Source organism: Thunnus albacares, chromosome 22 (assembly GCF_914725855.1).
Source record: "Thunnus albacares chromosome 22, fThuAlb1.1, whole genome shotgun sequence".
Classification (NCBI taxonomy): Eukaryota; Metazoa; Chordata; class Actinopteri; order Scombriformes; family Scombridae; genus Thunnus; species Thunnus albacares.
In genome coordinates, this window is record NC_058127.1 from 23,234,873 (window position 1) to 23,248,525 (window position 13,653).

Genomic DNA, 13,653 nt, shown 5'->3' on the forward strand with positions numbered 1-13,653 from the left:
TTCACACAGTAATATTGATGAGGGAGGATAAAACTCTTCTATACAGGATGTAGTCAAGGTTACGGTTAAGCTGATGATAGTGTATTGTTAGCAGATAGAGAATCAACATTCAACATGGATTACAGATAAGTAAAGCTGGGTTTTCATTTCAGAGCTCAGTCTTCTGTCTTTTTTTCTTCTTCTCTTCTTTTCCCTCCTTGTGGAAGACTTTCCCATCAGGCTGTTCTCTCCACTTCAGGGTGACTCCACTCACTCCTTGCTCCTTCAGTCTGTCCTGGAACTGGAAACACAAATGGAAGCCATTTTGAAACATTCATCCTCTCTACTGTGTTGTTGTTGTGTGTAAAAACCCCTACTGGTTTTTAGATATTATCAAACTTCATAGTGGCAAAACACATCAAGCAGAATAAGCATGTAAACAAGTATTCTAGACCTGTTTGAGACACACCAGCCCCTAACCCAGTCTGGATTTTGGAGACTTGCCTTTTTCAGGATGTTTGCTTTCACAGCAGGGTCATTGAGATCCACAGAGGAGTCCTGCACCTTCATCCTCAGCTTAACTACCTGCCTCTTTACTGGTACTGAGACACAGAATGAGAGGAGAAATTAATCATTCATTTGCTGTCCTATTAGTTCTGTGATATTTACACTTTTTCGTGTACATTCAAACATGATTTATGCTAAAGTTATGCAGCATTCTCTGGCTTCCACTGAAGGACAGTAAACCACTCACCAGGGATGCTGTAGCAGACAAATGGAAATCTCTCTTCACAGGACTTAAACGTCCATTGGTTTGATTCCTGCACACCACACATCATCGATCTGAGTGATCCTGAAACTGAACCACCCCATTTGGTGAACGAGTAGGCACTGCCATCAGACCAGTTAATACCATTATCTCTGTACAGGCCGATCCATGCCCAGTATGCACAAGGCACCGAATTCCCAACCTCCTGGTTCTCAGTGTCGTTCCTCACAGTGGCCAGGTCTATGAAGTTCTCCCTGCAGTACCTCTGAGCATTGGACCAGTTCATTGGTTGATTCACAAAAACAAATTGAGGATCCAGCTGTGTTCCTGCAGATAAATTATTGGGGAAAAATGAATCTTTGAAGTGCTGAACTTCAATGTAATCATTATTAGAGAAGAAATAATGCTTAGCTGGGTACTTACCACTATAACAGACGAAGTTATAATTGTTTTCGCAATAAGTATCCCACCATTTGTGATCACATCCAATGAGTACACAGGGATAATTAATCGATAAGTATGGATATCCTGGTTTCCAGTCCCTATATTCAGCTCCACTCCCTCTGTACCCATCTGACCACTTCCAATCAATGACTCTGTACAGGCCAATCCAGACTTGACTGTTGTAACCAGCAGATGAAACTGTGTTGATGAGTTGGTTCATGTCTTCAGTGTTTTCAATGGTGACCAGGTCTGTGTATGTCTCTCTGCAGTAGGTCTGAGCTTCAGTCCAATTCATGCGCTCAGAAACAAAGTGGTACTGATGGAGACGACATGTGGAGAAGATGGACCAGCCTGTGAGGAAAACACCACTTTTTAACATGTGAGGTGACTCTAACATTTTTAAGTATTACAGTATAATGAAATAATAAACACTGTTAGACATTATTAAACACACAGTATTTAACTTCTGCTGCTAGTGGTCTCTTAATCAAAACAACAACAAAAGACAGAGTTTGATGACATCATGAAGTAGTGTGGGATCATGGGAGTTGTTGTCTTCATTGTGAAATAACCACCATTGCAGTCATTGCAGTCAGCTTCTCCCGGTTAGGATTCCTTCAGTGTTCATTGTTCAGGAGGTTTTTACCAGGAACCAAATTATCCACAGAGGTCTCCTCCTCTCCAAAACAAACAGACCCAATTGTAGGGAAATTTTAGCTCAGTTTGGGGAAATTTAGTGTTAAGCAGAATTATTACACAGAACCACTTCAATTATTTGTCCAGCGTTATAACCTCAGAATCAGGATAATAAGACTAATAAATAGTTTCTCTTGGTGATTAGTCAAGAGAATCTTTAACACATAAATCAGCTTTGGGAAGGAATTAACTTGCACTCAGGAAAGGAATGGGATACGTAAAGTGACTGAAAGTAAGTTAAAGAAAACAAAGGCAATGACTTTATATGCAAAACATTTATTACCTAAAGACTAACCTAACAATGACACAAAACAACACTCACTAAACAAACAATGACGCTACAATGAAAGAATGAATGAATGCAGAACCAGAGTTTGTCAGAAAAGGGGTTGACTAGTGACCGTCACTGGAAGCAGCTGGTAAACTGGGGTGGCAAATTTAGAATTCAGTTGTAAGCAGATGAAGCTTTTTGAATTCACCCGGTTAGCAGAGCAGAAGTGTGCTACTTGCATGTCTGTGGGCTGGTAGCTGCTGAGTGGTGTGGTGACGTCAGGAGAGATGAGAATGCGTTGCCACCGTGGGGAGTGGAGATGAAGATTTGTCAGCTGAAGTTGGTTTCAACTCAGAGAAAGAATGGGACCTCGTACCAGTAACAAAGAGAATCCAACTATTGCATTCCAGTGATGGTCTTTTATAGGTACAGTTAGATAAGGGACTTCAGAGAAGCATCTGACCAATCATGGCATCCACTGGAGGTCAGATAATTTGTCTTATTTTTAAAACAATCTCTCAAACAACTGTACCTTGTTACCAAACAATAACCATGACTAAAAATCGAATGTTCTTATGCTCAGGAGATTACAATGCAACCAAACAGCACATGTTTATCTCTAGTGGTTACTGAGATATTAATTACCTGATTTTAACACACATACAACTTGGAGAATTGAGTTAAAAATTATAGTAAATTTCCAACATAGTTATGGACACAAATGTACACATTCAAACAATAAGGAAAGTAATAAAGTGATGGCATTGGCCACTTATTAAGGTAGACAGTGTTCTGCTGAGGAATATCCTACACAGTGATTAAAACCAGTAAAACACTTAATAAAGCAGTTTCATGTTAATAATCAGTGTTTCAGCCCCTCTGGATACGAGACATTCAGAGAGGCTGTTAACATTTGCTCAGCTTGTTTCTCTGATAACTTAAGATCCAGACGTCTGATGACTAAAATCCTTCATCCGGTTAAAAGATATAGTTAAAAACAACCAAGATATAAAAAATGTTTAATAAAAATGTGGCTTAAATCTGGATACATGTCAGTTTATGACAGCATTTGGCAGACAACCACAACACTGATGTATGCACAAAGGTCATATGATGCTATTAACTGCCGACCAAATGAAAAGGACCCTTACCTTGATTAAAAGTGTGAATTTCTGGGTTTGAACATTAGAAACATTTTGGATGATGTAATTACACAACTCAATAAAATATTGAGTTAAACATTAAACATTATAATGTTTAATAATAATATCTTTAAATATTTCACTGACCTGAGAGATACAGGACACCCAGCAAGATCCTTTCCATCATGATGCTGCTCTGAGGTCTCTGTGTGTCGATGTTCACTCTTACAAGGAAACTCTGCCTCTATATTAGCTGTTCTTAGGCAAATCTAGTCAAATACAACACCAGCTTCTCCTCTCTGTTAGGGGCAAAAGTCACAGTTCTGCTGCATTCTATATGCAAAAAGTATTGACACACATGTAAATGTTTGTCTCCAACACAGTGTAAAGTACCCACAGAGCAATTTTGAGGCTGTTTTTTTCAAAGTCATACTTTGGTCGTGTGCAAAGGTGTTGTTTTGAAGGGATCAATTCATCTCAACTACAAAATATATATATTTTATTTCTCACTTACCTCCAGTCGTATCTAGTGTGCAGAGTTTCAGTTGTATTTGTCTTCTATACAGTAGAGGTGAATGGAATTTTCTGTTTCTTTGTTTTTTGGTGCTCACAGTGTTGAAAAAGTGACATTCAGATAATTCAGCAGCAACATCTCTCTATGGAGTCTTCATTACTCCAAACAGAATTCACTGTGATCAGTTTTCATTGGGACTATTTCTTCAATAGAAAGTAGTTCCAATGATACCTGTTCACAGAGAGGCTGGGCTGGATGTTTGAAATGTTTAAATGTGGTTAACACCTCTAATTAAAATTCCACCGATTCCAATGTGTATATACATCAGATGAAAATACACACATACATATATAAATAAATTGAGTAATATCAGTTCACAGGTTTAATAGGAGACAGTTCAACCAGATTTGGCTCATGACTGCTATTTGTCTACCACTACTCTACTACATATTGTTGCCTTCAGGCAGCAGGAAGTCTTCTGAGCCTCTCACTTATACATATTGTAATTTTCACATATTGTAAACCTTGATCAGAAGTTTCTATCAAATCAGATGAGGAGTTGAAGTGGGTATAATGTTGCATTTTTGGGGTGGGACACATTTTCAGGAAGTGGAGTCACATGTGGCACAGTGCTAGAAAAGGGTCAGATATATTTGAATATATAACAACTTGAAATCAAGACAGCCTTAAAAAAAATACAAGCATGTGCTTTAATCGCTAAAAAACTGAACTGATGGTTTAAAGACATGTTTTATTTTTTCTAAAATGTGACTTTTGCCTCGAGACATAATTAGTGCAGTTAGTGTAAATGTTAAGACATTCTAAATGATGGTGATGTTTTATTGTGTAAAATGATGATCTGGTTCATGTTTTTGCTATCTACTACTCACTGGCAATAACAGACACAAGTACATTTTATGGTCTAAAGGGTTGAATAGATGCATACAAATATATTGTATTTCTTATGCAAAGTGCAGAAAGTGTGATGATCATCTCTGGTTTACTAACAAACACAAGTGCTTCCTAAGATTCCACACAGGACGAGACTCCAGAAAATGAAAAAAAGGATGTACATGTACAGTGGGATCCAAAGTCTGAGACCTCTAGTCAAGATACTTCTATTTTGCATTTGTTCTGAATGTAAAACTATTTCTTTCATTACAAGTGATTTGAAAAATGTACATAAATTACAGAATATCTTAGTATTTCCTCCTTTTATTTTAATGACAGCATGCACTCCAGCTGGCATGGACTCCACAAGTCTGTTCAAAACCGGATGAGCTTCGTTAGGATTTGACAATGTTCCAAAGAGCTTCTTGTGATGTCACAGAATGTTCAGTCTTCAAGTCCCCCATAAATGTTCAATGGGGTTGAGGTCAGGTGACTGTGGAGGAAAGTCCATGACAGTCAGGACTCCTTGGTCTTCTTTGGTCTTCAGTAGTTCTTGCAAAGCTTTGAGGTGTGTTTGGGGTCATTATCCTGCTGCAGTATGAATCCTTCTCCACAAAGATACAAACCAGAGGGTACAGCATGTCTCTGAAGAATGGAGTGGTACTTCTCCAACATTAAGATTGATATATATCAATTATATATAGTATATCTTATGCATGTATCTGTGAGTGTGTGTGTGTGTGTGTAGGTCATTCACTGTCCCTCAGGTTGTGGCATGTTCATACATATTGGGCATATATATACTGCATGTGAGCTCCTACATTATTAAATTAGCAATTTAACAGCAGCTGAAAATCTTTTTGCTGACCTTCAGTGGTTAAACTTCTCACCTTGCTGCTGTGATGTAGAGAAATGTACTTTGGGCTGTGGTAAGTACATCATGACATTGCTGTTGGGTGTGGTTACAGGTGCAACAGAGCATACTTTTGACTACACCCATCAGTAAGGGGGCTTCTCTTTAGCCTGGGGTCTGTTCCAGATTGTGGGTTTATTGAAAACACGTGAGATGACTTTAACTGAAGGTCAGTCACTGTGGTAACTCACTCTGTGAACTAACCTGCTCACTGGCAGCTTTTCTTCAAACCCTGAGTTTCTGTCTGTCTCCTCCCTCCTGCAGAGCCTGAAGGAGTTGTCGGACATGCTGTTTCATTTCCTCATTGTTACAGTTGATATTCATTTGCAGAGCTTTATGTTGGGAGTGGAAGTTTCCCAAGGACTGATTTTACTGACCCAGCCGCTAACAGTAATGTCTTTGAACAGCAATGAACTCATCCTACTTACAAGTATTGTGTTTGTATCCAAAGTCTGATATATCTTATTTCTCTGTGCCGTAGACCTCCGTTGTCCAAAAACTATTATAAACTCGTTAATGAGCCACACGGCTGCACTGTGTGACATGTTTCTTCCTCATGATGAGTTTAGGGCAGCTTGTTGAGGAACAGCTCCAAAAACTAATAACAGTGATCACACTTTCAGTCTCAGGAGAGTAGTTCTCTGTACAGCAGATGGAGTTTGCCCAGCTGTCATGGAAAAGTGAACGTTCAAACTTCCATTTTTACGAGCCCTTTAAGTACAACCTCAACTTGAGGTTTTTCTTAACTTGAACCACATCCTTTAACATGGAGACGTCCTTAAAACGCTCAGAAAAATAGAAATGTTGCATTTCATCACAGTCAGCAGTGAGCTGTTTGTCAGGTTTATTCATTTATGTACAAGCATGTCTGTCACCAAGGCAGAGACTGTCTGAGATATTAAACAGAGTAGAAAATGAATAAGATGCAAAAACAAACACTGATGCATGAGTCTGTATTCCCCCCACAACCCCCCACCCCCACCTACAAAGCCAAGCTATGTACAGCAGGTTCACATTTACTGACATCAGACATCTTGCTCAGTTATAAGCCACACCAAGCTGACAGAGAAACAACATGAACTAAATACTTGCAGATATAAATCCTCTACTCCTTGTCTTCATGCTAACATGCTGACTACAGTGGAGCATAAAGCCGAAATCAAAAAAGCACCATAAAAATATAAAAATATGACATTGATGAGACATGTGGGCAGCACATCTCTAGTCTGGAATCAGGCTCATTTTTTCTCAGTAAGCAGGTGCAGGTGGTAGCCATGCAGGTACTTTTGGTTTGGAACAACTTTCTACTGCAAAAATAGTACTTAAGAAAACAGGTTTTTTGAAAGACACGTTGCGTTTGAATTTGTAATTATTGATTATGCTGTTAGTGCCATAAACAATATTCTATTCAGTCTCATTGTGTTGGTGCAGAAATCTCAATACCTGGACAAATACAACCAAAAGTATCTGCATGGCTACACAACACTAGAGACAAGTGAGAAAATATGGTTTTCCATATTAAAAACTGGCAGTTCAGGTAATGGACACAACTAAAAAAGGCCCTGATGAAGATGAGGGGCTCTGGTTTCAGAGCCAGTGGACAGTAAACCAGGATGAAGGGGCCTACCAACTGTCAGCTGCTGTCCTGAAACAGCTACCAGAGGTCAGTGTCCGGAGGTTCTCCACAATACAAATACAGGATTGTATTCATTCAGCAAGAAAACAGGAAATAAAACAGAGGATTCACCATTACCCACCAATATACCTTCAAATTCCTCCCACATCACAGACATAAAATATGAATTCATGATGATGCTGAGAATAATTCTGCTTCTTGAAATAAATAGCTCTTTGAGAGGAGCTGCATTGTTGTTCAGCTGCTGTGTGATTACTGTGACCCTTAAAGATGCACTTTGCTGATGCTGACACACATGAATGACAACCAGTCATGATGTAGAAAATATGATCGTGTGGAGCCAAACAAATTCTACAAAAACACTTTAAATATATCAACATAAATAAACAAAGGGAAGCTAGTATTTCCTTCAAACATTTACAAATAAATACTTGGTTTTGACCTTTTTGAACCCAAACTGAATCAGATTTTGAGTGAAAAGGAAACAAAGAGACTGGTGGTTGCTTGAAGAAGAAAGTTTGTGCACTAAACATGCTCCATAGTATAAAAGTTTCAAAAGGTTGCTATTTCTGTATGTTGTGGTACTTACAGTTTACTAAAACAGGCAACTTGTTCTGGTTCATGTGAATGCTATGCTTGTGTCCTCAACATGCTCTCAGACTGTATGAACAGTTTAAATAAATATAAACACAATTTCTTAAAAAGAAAAAAAGAGGAAATAACATGAGACTGATGTGAGGGGTTTGAGAGGTTTATGTGCTATTCTTCTGTTCCCATTCCTGCAAAACAAACAAACAGAGACACACACTTAGTTTGCATGCTCCACATTTACATGGATTTGTCTTTGATATTATCAAGCAAGCAAACAAAACTTTATTTATATCATACATTTCATTCCAGGAATGTACTATGTAAATGTGCTTCACAGAGCTGAGCTACCACGAAAGTTACAGACAAATATGTGCATAATGTTGTGCAATACAGAAAATAATAGTAGAAAATAGTTTTAGAAAATGAGCATAAAAGATTATTTTTACAAACATTTTCAACATTTGCCTACTCTAGCCTCAAACCTGTCAGAATTGTAGGAGAACCAGTTGATCTTTGTTTTTCCTGCAAAAATAGCCCAAAGAAGGTCTGAGCTCAATCAACAATAACCTCTAACCTCAAAAGACATGGATGTATATTCAGCTTTGTCTGGAAATGCCCTCAGGTAAACTGAGAACCCTTCCTTCACATTAAAGTGTCCGTTTTGACTCCTCACAGAACCATCTCCTCACCCCAAACTCTCTCTAAATTGTGTGGGACAATCCCAAGTGGAATTTATGATTTATGAGGGATTAAAGGACCCTTTCCTTGGACAAATGCAGAGAGACTGTTTATCATAGTGAAACCTCATCAATTTGTTTGATGAGTTTGGACAACTCTACATACATTTTATGTTTCTTTTCACCTTCTAATCTCATACATACACACACACCCACATTCCTCCACTGTTGCTTTCACCCTGGTGAGACTTCCAATAAAGATAGTCCAGACCTGTCGTAAATTCAGTTAAGCCTTAGTTGAATTTCTGTGTTCCTTAAAACCAGAAGTTTGATTCAATGTTTCTTAAGTATAAAATCATCTTGTAATCTATATATTATTGGTCACAAAGTAATGCCTGTCAAATTGTTACATAGTAATACAACCACAGTGCCATCCAGTGGACAACTTTCAGTGAGGTTGAAGCTGATGTATGATGTATGTTTTTTTTTATTGTGATATCTATTAAATTGCCTTTAAACTCTACATGACTCAGTAGGAATGTGATATGTATGAAGGATTACTTTGATAAGCAAAGAATTAACACGAGTAGTTACAATGTATGATAGCTGGTAGGAAGAGTAAGTTTGTTAAATAACTATAGTATGTTTTAATTAAGCTGTGTGAGGCCCTGTTAGTGGACATATAGCCAACAAAGATTACATTTTATTTTGGTAACGCTTTACAATACAGCCCGCAATGTACAGTGTAATTACTCTGTAGTTACGGTGTAATCTTTTGTACTAACGGTGTACCAGTACAGTACGTACCAATACATATATGTAGGTACAGGGGAACAAGATGTGACGTTATGGAATAAGGGGGTAAAAATTTAGGAATTTACAAATTAAACTGTAGTCATTGTTTAACTACCAGGTACCTATTCTATTATTACATACATGAGTATGTACGACCTACTGAGCAATAATCTGGAACTTTGGGAAGAACTGCAGGATAACGTTACCGCTTAAATACATTCATATTATTACTCACCGTATGTTTGCTGTAAAGTAGTTCAGCAGGGAGCAGATCGGATGTGTTCCCTCATCTCAGCAGCGCACACCTGTAGGGAGGGCGGGCGGAGAGCCTTGTCCATTTCTTTATAGAAAACACTCCGTCGCCCCCTGCTGTGATCTGATGTGAATGAAGCCTACCCATTCAACTGTGATGACGCTGATATGAGAGGTCATAAGTCACCACTGTAATAAAAACTTAGTACTCTTGTGTTATTATTGTCTTTATGGCATTGCTTTTATTGCTGCCTCTCCAAATCTTTGCCTCTTATTTGATTTACACTTTGTATTTTGCCTGTTTATTAAAAGAAAATAACAAGCAGATAGACGTGTAATTGTGCCACTTTTACCTGGCTGGTCACGGCCACCTATGTCACTTCCTCTTTATGTTAGTATGTCACTTTCCATACAAGGGAAACGCCGACAGTGCAATCAAATCACATTATAAATACTCATTGAATACACACACAGAGACGTGTTTTGCTGTGACGTACGGCAGAGTGCTATAGTCCTCCTACACGGTGGTCAGCTGGCAGACAGGGAGTTTGGTCTTCCTGTTCGAGGTATGTATAGTAGTTGAAAGTCAACCTGCCAGGTTTTCTTCATGGTACTAATGGCAACAATTGTAAATACCAGGTGCAGGCAACCCCAGCTTTTGAACATCCAGATCCGTGGGAGACAGTAGATTTCACCTGTAGAGGTAGGCACTAATAGTTGTTGTTTCCTGTGTAGTGTTGTATTGAGTCGTATCTAAAATGATGAGTTCTTTGTGATTTAGGGGTCCAGAGCGGAGGAGCATTTGAGCTGTGCCATAATTGGCCGGGGTTATTATGGTAGAGGTAGGATGAAATAATTAAGCATATCATATTGAAGGCCACGGTTGGATATTTGGGATTGTTTTTTTTTTTTTTTTAAATTTTCCTTTTTCTTTTCTTTTAGGATAGTTTTCTACTGTTTTGCCTATAGTTTTTGTTCTTTTTATTTTTTTCTTTCTTTTGTTTAGTTGTATGTAGTGTTGCTTTTGCCTGTTTTGGTTCAGCATATTTTTGACTGATTGTAATATTGGTTGATTTGTGTTGTGAGACGAGTCCACTGCGCCTGAAGGATCTTGTTAGGTGTATTAATGCTGTCTCTGCGCTCCTTTATTTTAGCTTTAGGTATCCGGGCTGTACTGCGTGGGGGCTCTAGCCGTATGGTTTGTTGTGCACCTGCATGCAGACAAGTATTACACGGCACCTAGGGGTGTTAGTTTGCTGTGTGTGTGTGTGTGTGTGTGTGTGTGTGTGTGTGTGTGTGTGTTTGCGGTGGTGGCAGTGCTGTGCAAACACATGGTGATGTAGTCGTGGGAGGAAGAGGCTATCTCGTACCAGTCAGCCTGGCTTGTTAATCATATGTTTTTGTTTTTTTCTTTAGAGTTAGGAGTGATTTGAATATATATATATATATTATTTGCTCAGAAACAGCATGATCGTGAGGGTGTTTGAGGTATTTTCAACTTTGAAATACCTACTTGGCAGATATTATCTTTATTATATCAATAAATTGGTCTCTGGTTGTATTACAACATTACTGTTTTTTTAAATTGATCTTTTTAAATAAATTTAAATGAATAAATTTGATACAATTGTTCTCGAAGCCACGTCTGTTTAATTTCTTTACACTTATCTGTGTGTTGACCTGTATAGAGTAGGTGGTCTTGGGGGAAGCCCAGGTTAAGGTGGGATTAGCAGTGCCTTACCCTCCAGTTGGGCAGGTCACATATACCACAGAAATGTTTTCACCTGTATATAGTCATTCCTTGTGTATATTTCCATATCCAACAATTGTGATTAAATGTTAATTAATTGTTAACACATCCACTCTGATCTAATTAATGTCCTCTAGTGAGGCTGGAAGTTGTGCAGCTGTTTGCTGTGTTTAATACTTTGGATTTTGGCGGGCCAGCTGTTGTATAACGACAGCCGGGAGTTCCCTAATTTTAAATGAAGTCATTATTTGTGTTATTTAATTTATCATTTAAGAAACTTGGTGTTTGTTTGATCTTTTCTTTTAACTCCTAATGTAGTCTACTCGTATTTTGTGTCAAACATAGGTAACGGTAAATGGTAAAATGACGTTACTTTATGTACAGTACATACTGTATAGTAGTTGTTTATGTACAGTATATAACTTACAGCCTGCTCAGATATACAGTCATGAGTGAAATATTACACATTTTGTATTTTAGACTAAAATAAATGTATATAATTTGTTGGTACAGTTGGTATTATAGTGTAACAATGTAAATGTAAAACAGGTTACCTCACTCTCCCCACAACGGATCACAATATCTATTTTTTCTGTACCAGTAGGCCCAATTTCCAACATAGTCAAGCCTATGTGAAATTTCTTAATAACCTAAACATGGGTGAGGGTGGATGTGTTCTAAGGCACCACAGTTGAATAAAGACAAAATAAATCTTGTTCTTCTATCTCAATGAAACTTATTATTACAGACCTACATACAATATATTTCTGTATTATAACCTTTATTTTTATCATGAAATTATGCAAATTAGGCAAACTCATGTAATAAGTCAGAACAAATATAATTATTTCAGGTGTGTCGTCTTCCTTTAATCATATGTGTATAATAATTAATACGAAAAACAGAAATGTACAGTGGGGGCAATAAGTATTCAACACGTCAACATTTTTTTTAGGAAACATATTTCCAGTGCAGATATTCATATGAAATTAAGATCAGACATTGATATTAACTCAATAAGGCAAAACAGCTAAAGAAATCATAACATTCCAATCAATAAAAAAGTCATGTGCATTAAATTTGAATGACCTAAAGTCTTGAACACGCTGTATGAATAAACACTGAACCACTAATTAGTCCTCTTACCTGTGCTATTTAGAATCAGCTGGTTAGTTCATGTGGCTATTAGCACTTCCACTCTTTTAAAAAGGGTTAGACATCTGTGAACACATTATTTGTTACCAAGCTGTCATGAAGAAGCATCTCATGATGATTAGAGGCAAAGAGCTCTCCCAAAACCTTTGCAACAAGACTGTTGAGCAACATAGGAAGGGTACAGGTTACCGACTGATTCCTCAACTCTTAAATGTTCCCATAAGCACCACTGGGGCCATTATCTGCAAGTGGAAGCAGCATCACTCCACCATCAACTGGCTGGGGCATCAAGGGACTGTGGTTTCCCCTTCCTTAGCTGCCTGCAGGCCCTGGGGAGGAAGCTGACTGTCAGAGGACACACCCCGTCCCTCCCTCACCCATCATGAGGAGTGTATGTGTCTGACACAGAAGTAGCCCCAACTTGACCCCACCATGCCCGTCAGAAACAAAGCTTTCACATTTATTTCTTTTTCACAAATGAGCACACGATTCTTAACCTTTGACTGTCTAAACTAAATATAAATGAAATGATATGAAACATTCTGTTATTAACGTCCATTATCAAAGTCAAACTCTATGTAGAAATATAGGACTGGCAGTAGCAGCACTGCAGCAGCAACACTGTCTGTGTGGACACTGCAGGTGTGTGAGACACAGCAGTTCAGTGATGCACACACACTGTTCAGGTAAAGGTAGGCTGTGTGTTCCAGGAGTTAGAGGCACCACACTGAGGAGGGGGTTGCTTCTGTCTCCCCAACTCAGGTGAGATGAATAAAGGGGAAAACAATGTCTGTTGCTCGTTCTTATCTGGCCTGTCATCTTACATCTTTCTATGACATAACGTCACGCAGGCAGCCTGCTTGGCAGCAGGTGTTCTCTCCTCTACTCATCTGCACTGTGCCTGAGTTTCTTCTCCAGAAATGTTGCACAAGGTGAGTAATTTCTCCCCCCATCTCTGTTATCAACCTTACACTCTAACTGTGCCAGACACACAGGAGCACATAGCCGGGCTCACACACGGTAAATGGGTGATGATTCTTCCCAGGTTCATGGTCACGGAAGGTTTCATCACCGAAGGGTAGCATCCACTCTCCAAGAAACCAGGTAAAGGTGAGTTGTTTATTATAACATCATTATCATTTGTGTCAAACAAAAGGCCACTAAACACAGCTCCCATC

General features: G+C 38.6%; 1 long non-coding RNA gene across 1 annotated transcript; it reads left to right on the top strand.

Moving 5' to 3' along the window:
* The first annotated feature begins 10,062 nt into the window (after positions 1 to 10,062).
* LOC122974381 lies at positions 10,063 to 10,471 on the top strand. Its single transcript, XR_006400372.1, has 3 exons — positions 10,063 to 10,136; positions 10,210 to 10,273; positions 10,352 to 10,471. It is a non-coding gene; the product is annotated as an uncharacterized LOC122974381 (long non-coding RNA).
* Positions 10,472 to 13,653: the final 3,182 nt, after the last annotated feature.